This window comes from Acomys minous (assembly GCF_964271855.1).
Source record: "Acomys minous genome assembly, chromosome: 2".
Classification (NCBI taxonomy): domain Eukaryota; kingdom Metazoa; phylum Chordata; class Mammalia; order Rodentia; family Muridae; genus Acomys; species Acomys minous.
In genome coordinates, this window is record NC_140484.1 from 70,305,316 (window position 1) to 70,314,995 (window position 9,680).

At 49.2% G+C, this 9,680-nt stretch overlaps 1 long non-coding RNA gene and 1 pseudogene across 5 annotated transcripts; both read right to left on the minus strand.

The window, feature by feature from the left end:
• Positions 1-1,278: 1,278 nt before the first annotated feature.
• Positions 1,279-6,956, minus strand: LOC311583637. 4 transcript variants are annotated; one of them, XR_014774614.1, is made up of 4 exons: positions 6,829-6,956; positions 3,654-3,799; positions 2,779-2,907; positions 1,279-1,787 (listed from the first exon to the last, which is right to left on the minus strand). It is a non-coding gene; the product is annotated as an uncharacterized lncRNA (long non-coding RNA). The 4 variants fall into 4 exon arrangements; XR_014774615.1 differs by lacking the exon at positions 6,829-6,956 and adding an exon at positions 4,267-4,305; XR_014774616.1 differs by lacking the exon at positions 6,829-6,956 and adding an exon at positions 3,903-3,938.
• Positions 5,725-6,141, minus strand: LOC311583407 (large ribosomal subunit protein P1-like; annotated as a pseudogene). The gene has a single exon. The product of its transcript is annotated as a large ribosomal subunit protein P1-like (transcript).
• Positions 6,957-9,680: the final 2,724 nt, after the last annotated feature.

Genomic DNA, 9,680 nt, shown 5'->3' on the forward strand with positions numbered 1-9,680 from the left:
TGCTGTGATAGGCCTGGCCACACTTTTGTTTGGAGAAACATAGAATCCTTTGGGACTTTGTTCTAGGAGAGTGATTGGATGCTTGAAGCAGGGCTTAGTGGGCCATCCTAGTAGGAGCAGGGAAGACACTGGTGCTGAGGGTGATGTGGTCTGTGGGGGCCTGGCTCAAGAAGGTTCCGAGTGGAAGAGATCATTCTTGTGTTAGTTTGGGCAAAGAATGTGGCTGCCCTATTGAAAGGTTTTGGATTGATATCATTGGCAGAGAAGATTTCAAGACAGCCTAGTATTGACCATGTCACATGGTGATTAGTGACCACTCTTACGCAGCTAGATCTACAGTGAAAGGGGATAAGTAGGATAAGGAGAAATACAAAATGTACAGTTTGAGGAGAAAAAAAAAAAAAGAGGACCAGGAAGTGTAATGAGGAAGCCAAGTCCTGAGCTCAAGGAGATAAAGTAATTGAAGGAAGACCTGACCCAAAAGAGAACACAAGAAGTAGCTCCCCTGTGGCAAGACCCCTCTTCCCACCCAGCTAAGCTTCCAACTTGTGAAAAGGAATGAAAGGGAATCTTAAATAGCAAAACAATGGAAAGCTGATGCAAATACAGTGGGAGAGGAAGTAAAAAGGTTTTCTTTAAAGAGAGATGAGGGTTGGGGTGTAACTCCAGTGGCAGAACACTTGCCTGGACCTGGTGATGCTGTCAGCGCTGAGGGAAGGAGAACACTGTGGCCAGGGAGGGCCTATGCAGGCACTGAAGGAGGGAAGGGACACGGGAAGTGTACCAGGATCGCTCAGCATTTCTGGAAGTCTTCTAACGCTCTGTAGAACATCCTACCTCACGCGAGGAAATACACACTCGTCCTCCAGAATTAAAAACAAACCAACATCGACAGCCCAGTACCCGAGAGCTAGCTGTACTGTCCACCTGAGTCCCACTGTCATCATTTGAAGCTAAGTGGGTCCTGGAATGTGTAGCTCAAACAGGAACGAGGGGTAGACATAGCTGAAATCTCTCTGGATGCTTTCCGGGGGGCTGATCCTGATGACCTCGTCCTTTCTGCTTCCATGTCTCCAAGACGTGAAACCAGAAGAATGACAGGAAGACAGCAGGACACACGGAGGTCTTCTGAGACTAAGTGCAAGTGTATGTGACTGTGGATGCACACCACCTGCGCACATACATACACATACATACACACACACACACACACATATATATATGTATGCTTTTAAGTTCCTTGGGCAGGAACTGGCCCTCATACCTTCTCCTTTGAGTTCAACTGTCCACTTAGTTTGGGATTTGCTTACATTTTATTTGGAAATGTGAAGAGGGGTGTGTTTGCACCGTGGCTTTGGGATTGAACAGACACTCTTAATCCTTCCTCCTCCTGCGGTACGTTAATGTCATGGACAGGCGACTCGTGCTCAGGGGTCACCTGGCCACAGTGTCAGGGTTGGCGCTTTTTCAGCCCCTGTTGCCACAGTCCTCTGTTTACCAATGATGAGTTCCAGATCCCGGAAGCCACTACTTCCCAGGCTCCTGTTGCTGAGATCATTCTCCTGAAAGACACATCTCTGAAACGGCCGGTGGTGCCAACCTGAGTTCCTCCCTGATGGCATCACGTACCCACGCTGGGTCGATTGTCTTCACTACTGGCAGGGAAATAAGCATGGCTTCTGGGAAGAGGAGGCAGCGGGGTGGGGGGTGGGGGGGTTGGCAGGGACAACATCTCTTTTCCCTCCTGAGGCCTGGGCTGCCTGAGTCCTGGGCTCCATGGCTGAGACCTTCAAAATGAATAAAATAAAATTAGGTCCTTAAGAGGGCTCATTTCCCGTTTCTTGCTTCTACAAAAATCTCTGCCTAGATCGTGTGATGAAAAGGCGCCTAGTGCATGCACGCCTGTAATACCAGCACTTGGAAGACAAAAACAGGAGAATTAGGAATTTAAGGTCTTCCTCGTGTCTTGGTCACTGTTCTATTACTGTAAAGAGACACCACGAGTATGGCAAGTCTTGCATTTAGTTGGGGCAGGCTTACAGTTTCAGAGGTTTGGTCTGTTGTCATCGTGGCGGGAAGCACGGCAGCATGCAGGCAGGCATGGCAATAAAGAATGGAGAAGTACATCGGGGTTCAGAGGCAGCAGGAAGAGAGAGACACTGAGCATTTGAAACCCCAAGGCCCATGCCCAGTGACACACTTCCCCCAACAAAGCCACACCTACTCCAACAAGGCCACACCTCCTAATCCTTGTCAAGTAGTGCTACTCCACTGGGGAGGGAGCCAATGGGGAACATTTCCATTCAAACCACCACAATTGGCTACATAGCAACTTTGAAATTGGCCTGGACTCCAGGAGACTCTGCTTTACCAAACACACACACACACACACACACACACACACACACACACGCGCGCGCGCGCGCGCGCGCACACACACAGACATACACACACACACATACAAACATACATACACATAGACACACACATACAAACAGACACACACACACACACAGAGACATACACCGAGAGACACAAACACACACACTCACCATGCACACAGTGGGGATGGGACTGTAGCTCAGTAGAGTAGCTTGGCTAGCACGTATGAAGCCCTGGGTTCAATCCCAAGCATTGATTGCATAAACTGAGCATGATGACGTATGCCTGTAATATTAGCTTTGTTGTTGTTATTTTTGTTTTTCAAGACAGGGTTTCTCTGTGTAGCCCTGGCTGTCCTAGACTTGCTTTGTAGACCAGGCTGGTCTCAAAACTTACAGAGATCCACCTGCCTCTGGCTCCCGAGTGCTGGGATCACAGTCGTGCGCCACCATGTCGGGTTCTCATCTTAGCATTTCGGAGGTGGAGCCTTGATGTGGTGGCTAATCTTGGTCATCAACTTGACACCTGGGAAGAGGGAGTCTCAGTTGAGAAACTGGCCTGTGATCACGCCTGTGGGACATTTTCGTGATTGCTGACTGATATGGGTGGTCGCCCAGCCCACTGTGGGCAGCACCATTCCTAGGCAGGTAGGTCTGCACGACTCAGGCAGAAGCTACTAAGGAGAGCTCTTGCCTTCAGTTCTTGCCTTGGCTTCCTTCCAGGATGAACTTTAACCTGGAAGATGAAATAAAACCTTTTCTCTCCAAGTTGCTTTTTTTTTTTAAAATCATGATGTGTATCACAACAACAGTAGACAAACAGAGCACAAGGGGGATTATATGTTTAAGGTTATCCTTAGCTACCTAGGGCATTTGAGGCCAGCCTGGGGTACACGTGATACTGTCTCAAAAAGAAAAAAATGTTATCTTCCTGACCTGAGAAGGAAGGCAGCAGGCAGGGTAGGTAGTACTGACAGGAAGAGAAGCGCAAGTCTCTCCTGGCCTAGAGCCTGCCTGGATTTGTAGTCGAGAGTCAAAACAGAAGGAACACCATGTGGGGGCCAGCAAGATGGCTCAGTGGACAAAGGCACTTGCCATCAAGCTTGACCACCTGAGTTTGCTTCCTGGTAGAGAACTGACCCCTACAAGTAGTCCTCTGTCTGGCTTACAAACACACACACACACACACACACACACACACACACACACACACACACAATTTTAAAATATATAATTAAAAAAAGAAAAATCGCCAGGTGTGGTGGCGCACACCTTTAATCAACAAGGGGGCTTTTCCCCTTCTTTTTTGTTCTCTTCTCCTTCATTGGTGGCACTGGGACAGCACTGTCACTATGACGCTCTGCTCTGCATCATTGACCACCTTGGGTAAGTTGTCCTCGGGATGAAATGTTGACTTCCTGAAGAGTCATGGAAAGGTATTCCAAGTTAACTAGGGGGGAACACCGAGGCTCTAGAAGGCTGATTATTGAGTGAGAAAGCTGGGACTGGGACCCCACCCACCTGCCTGTGAGCACCAACCCTCTGCCATCCCCCCCCTTTGAGAGCTGGCGCTGAGCTGGTGGGGGCCAGTAAAGAGGGTGTGCCAGGGCTGAGAGAGGTTCGGTTTGCTTGATCTTGAGGGCAGCTACAGAATGTTTGTTTGCTGTGGGGAGAAAGAGGTGTTTGGCAAGGTGGAGAAAACAATTCCGCGCCAAGTGCATGCTGCCCCCCGCCCCCTGCAATCCCCCCCCCCCACCGCCGCCACCTCTCTCCAACCCTGGTCCCTCCCCAAGTCCGTGGTACAGTCTTTGCTCAACACTTTTAGAGCTGGGGTAGGGATGGGGTGGCGGGAAACAGCAGGGAACGGAGACTATTAAATATTTACAGAACAGTGGAACTTGGAGCTTGTTTGCTGGCAGCCCCAGGGCCGAATCTGGCTTGCAGATAGATTTTGTTGGGTCTGACTAATTCTTTTTAAACATTTAAAAATATTTTTAAATGAAGGAAATCTCACAGAACAGATTTCTGGTCTTTCTTGGAAACTAGAAATCTCTCACAGCACTGGACCATGTTCACCCCAGCAGTAACTGAGTACCGTCTCTTTCAGCTCTAACCTGTGGCAGCCGGTGCTGCCTCTCATCCACCTGGCTGGCCTCTGTCACCTTGAGATTGCCCCCATGGAAGGCGGCTGGCCTAAAGCTGGCTTAGTATGGCCTCAAAAGAGCCCCCTGGATTTGAACTCTAGGCCCCAGAAGGATGCAAATAAATGTTCACCCTCTTGAGTCAAGGTATTAGAGACAGTGACCAGAGGTGGCTGGGGGCTGAGAAAAGAAGACTGAGCACCAGTCCGGACACAACTTTTTTTCTAGAGAAATAAACATGTGTGTGTTTGTGACAGGGTCTCACATAGCTCAGGTTGGCCCAAGGCTTGCTGTATTGCTGAGGATGATTTTGTACTTCTGCCTCTTCTTCCTGCACCTCCTGACTTCTGGGATCACAGGTATATGTCACCACACCCAGTTTTCTGTGATTCTAAAGTCAAACCTAGGGCTTCGTGTATTCTGCACAAGCGCTTTATGCACTGAGCTACCTCCGAAGCCCCTATCTTTACCACATTAGGCACAGCAGTGGCTAGGGCTTGGTTGAATATGGACTCTACCTCCTAGCTGAGCGGACATGAAACTCATCCTTGCCCTGTGGCGAAAGGAAAGGGTGCTAGGTGGACTCCAGCTTTAAGAGGGCGGGGAGGATGGTGAGTCAGAGGCCAGTCAGGGAGAAGAGCCAGGGAGGATCTGCAGCGACCAACCGAGAGGAGGTGCCCCAGGAGGAGAGGTTTCAGCGGAGTGGGAAGGAGGAATGAGCGCATTGTGGACAACTATCAGGGCCCTGGGAGTCCAGCTGGGGACTTGCGTAGGCCGCCCTTTCAAGATATTTGCTAATAGAGGTGGTTAAACTGGGCACTGGGGAGTGTTCCCTTTGAGGTTGTGCTTCCTGTCAGCTAAGGAGAGGAAGGAGGAAGTTGAGAGACAAGGCAGAAGGAGAGAAGGATTAGGGATAGAGTTTCTCTTGAGGCTAGACAAGGAGGCTTTTCCTAGCAATGAGTCTGTAAGAAAAAAATGCAGCCCCCACCACGCAGGCTGCCAGTTCACCAGGGCTGGCACAGGTTGTTGGAACAGTCAGGGACAACAAAGAAATGGTCTACAAACTTTAGGGGGATATTTTCTCTTTTACTTGTCTCCTCCTTCTCTCCCTCCTCCTCTTCCTCCTCCTCTCCCTCCTCCTCCTCTTCCTCCTCCTTCTCCTCCTCTTCCTCCTCCTCTTTCTTTTCTTTTCAGGTTCAGCTTTTTATTGGCCATGTTAACAAGAGGTTTAGTCGAAAAGACCAAAGCCCATGTCATCATCAGACTCCTCAGATTCTTCCTTCTTTGCTCCCACTTTCTTCTCCTCAGCTGGGGCAGCAGTGGTGGCTGGCGCGGGACCTCCTGCTGGTGCAGCTCCGGCTGCTGGAGCTGGCCCACCAGCCCCAACATTTCAGATGAGGCTCCCAATGCTGACAGTGGCCAGGGCCTTTGCTAACAAGCCAGGCCAGAAAGGTTCAACGTTGACACCTGCTGCTTTAATGTGGGCATTGATCTTATTCTCCGTGACCGTCACCTCATGAAGAGTGAGGGCGGAGTAGATGCAAGCAAGCTCGGAGACAGAGGCCATATTAACTGCTGGCAAGGTGCTAGTCACCTGGGTAAAGTGAGGGCCTCACCCCATCGCAGCCTTAGCTTCCCGAGCACCTTGGCAGCAGTTGAGGAAGAGCTCTTTTTCTTTCTTTCTTTCTTTTTAAAAATAATTTATTATATTTATATTTGGTGTGAGGGTATTAGATCCATTGGAACTGGAATTACACACAGTTTTGAGCTGCCACGTGGGTGCTGGGAATTGAACCCAGGTCCTTTGTAAGAGCAGACAGTGCTATTAATCACTGAGCCATCTTTCCAGCCCTCTTTTTCTTTTCTTTTCTTTCTTTCTTTCTTTTTTTTTTTTTAAGATAAGGTCTTTATGGGGGTTGGAGAGATGGCTCAGTGGTTAAGAGACGTGCCTGCTCTTCCAGAGGTCCTCAGTTCAATTCCCAGCAATCACATGGTGGCTCGCAACCATCTGTAATGTGATCTGATGCCTTCTTCTGCAGATAAAGTACTCATATACAATAAATAATTTCTTTACAAAAAAAAAAAAGATAAGGTCTTTACTCTGTGGTCCTGTCTGGCTTCAAACTCCAGCTTCAGCCTCCTAAGTGCTGGGACTGTATACATGAACTCCCATAGCCGGTGGAGAAGATGCTTTCCCGGCCTCTGCACAGCTCTTAGGCTGCCTTCCGTTTGCACCTGGGACTCTACCCCACTGATTCCAGGCTGCCAGGTCCTAGTGCCTGTGGCACAGGTTCTGTGGTAAGAACCTGTCACTGGTACAGAGTGGGCACCATAGTGTCCATCTGCCCATCTATCCCGGGATCCTGTCTTCCTGCCCTCTCAGCATTGTCCCCTGGGGCTGAAGCAGTCCTCCTTGGTTGCTACTGGTTCCCATGGTGCTGATGAGTCTCAGAAGTCCCAGAAAACAGGGACATGCCCAATCACGCACAGGTGCACACACATACACACACACACACACACACACACACACACACACACACACACACACACACACCACATACCTGGAGGGACCTTTTTAATCTAATTAAAGTCAACACACTTTAGCCTGGGAGGTGAGACGTTCTTTACACGTCTATTTCTATTATTACTGTTGTGTTTATTTTGAAGTATGTATCGAGGGAGACCCACTTTTTTTTTCCCCCATGCTCAGGGCTTCCCAGAGCTAAATGCAGCCCTGCTCTCACACCCTGAATCAGAGCAGCTTCAGAGCAAGGAGGACGTGGCAGGAGGCCCGGGCCCAGCCACGGGCAGAGCAAAGCAGGAAGGGCATGCCACTAGGCCATGTGTGCCTGCCCGCCCAAGCCTTCTCTGTGCTCTCAGAAAGTTCAAAACATGCTGGAGCTCGGGAAGAAAGGGGTTTGCCCTAGTGACTAAGGCATGTTTAAGCACTTTCCCACAGGCTCCTGCATGTCCCAAAATAAACTGCAGGCCTGGATCTTGGCCACTGGCATGTGATTTCATTTATATGATGATGCAGAGAAGCAGGCAGGTGGGTTGCACTCACAGGGCCTTGGAGGAATGCTCTGCCTGCAGTGGGGTTCCCAGCTCAGCTTCCAGGCTGGGGCAAAAGGACAAGTGCTATAGGCAAACACCACAGCAGTAAAAAGAGTGCCCTACCCATTATGCCAAGGCAAATGCTCATTTAAAAGTGTGTGTGTGTGTGTGTGTGTGTGTGTGTGTGTGTGTGTGTGTGTAGAGTTGTGCCTACGGCCTTGCACATGCTAAGCAGGTTCTCAGAGCCCTGTGGCCATTGAGTATGTCTGTGTCAGGCTGAGAGAACACTTGGAATCAGGAAGTATTGAGATGGAACCCGCCTTCCTTTAGGGATTTATGAGTAGAGATGTGTAAAGGACCAGGGAGCCACCAGGTCCTCGATACATACTTCAAAATAAACACAACAGTAATAATAGAAATAGACATGTAAAGAATGTCTCAGCCTCCCAGGCTAAAGTGTGTTGACTTTAATTAGATTAAAAGGTCCCTCCAGGTATGTGGTGTGTGTGTGGCAATTAGGCCGGAAGTTTAGGCCGAAGGACAAGAGGAGTTGGAGAAAGCAGGAAAAGGAATGTAAGGTCCACACGAGGAGGGATTCATACTGAACTGGGCCTTAGCGGGGACAAAAGAGAATATGGGGTACAGGCTAGAGATGGCTGAGGGAGGAAGTGGGAGCAAAGAGGTGAAAGGAAAAAGGGGTACAACAAAGCATAGAACCCTAGTCACGGGTGCAGAGTGCTCACATCCAGGCTGCCTGTGACTCTCAGTGTAAATGCCATCACTAAAAGATGCTTAGCACAGTACCAGTTACATCCCAAGAAACCCACCGTATGCTAGGTCAAAAATGAAATGCAGCAGTTGCAGAAATGGCTCAGTGGTTAAGAAAACCCACATCTGGCAGCTCACATTGAGTGTGTGTGTGTGTAGTGACAGGGTGTGGAGGGCTAAGGTATTTTTTATTGTTGTTTAATTTTATTTATTTAATGTCTTTGGTTTTTTGAGACAGGGTTTCACTGTGTAGCCTTGGCTGTCCTGGACCCATTTTGTAAACCAGGCTGGCCTCGAACTCATAGAGATCCTGCCTCTGCCTTCCTGAGTGCTGGGATTATAAAGGCATGAGCCCTTATACATTTTTATTTGATGTATATTGGTGTTTGCCTGCATGCGCGTGTGTATAACACTTGTGTGCCTGGTGCCCTCAACTGCATTGCGTTGGATTCCCCGGGATTGGAGTGACAGATGGTTGTGCGCGCAGGTGCCGAGAATCAAAGCCCGGTCCTCTGGAAGGGCAGCCAGTGCTCTTAACCTCTAAGCCATCTCTCCAGCCTCCAGATAAACATTTAAAAAGAAAACGCGTTTGCTTCATCTAACCTCCTGAATATACTTGCTTAGCAGTAATGCAGAGCACTGCAGGGCTGTTGATTTTCTTCCTGTGATGGAGCGGCCTGCCTGGAGCTGTGGCTCGCTGCAGCTGCCAGCATCACACACCAAATTTGCATCACGTATCATGAAGCCAGGAAAAGATACGAGTTCAATATTTGAAATATAGCTTTTACTCAGTGCCTCCTACACTGACTCAGACCGTGGTACCCAGGGTCTGGTCTGTAGCCCAGGTTATTTGCTGCACCTGGGAGACAGGAAGGAATCCCATAGGATATTGAAATGATGTATTGAAAAACAAAAAAAACAAAAACAGATGCTCTGAGTTTGGAAGAGGTTAAGCGAGTCTCAGAATTCTGTGTCCCCTCAACAGGCCTTTGCTACTGGATCACTGTGCTGATCAGTTTTGTCAGCCTAGTGGGATTAGCATCACCATGGAAACATACCTCTGAGCATGCCTGTGAGAGTTCCTAGATTCTTTATAGGAAGGGCCTCCTCTGAAATTGGGTGGCACGTTCTCTGGGATGGGATCTGGGACGGGGAAACACAAAACTGCCCCGAGTGTCATTGTTCATGATTTCTTCTGCTTCCTGGTGATGGCCACAAAGGGATCAGCCACCTCAGGACTCTGCCACCGTGCCTTCTCCACCGAGAAGCGCTGGATCCTGACTGTGTGAGCTAAAACAAGCCCTTTCCTCCTCCCTTAAGTTGCTTGTGTCTGGTA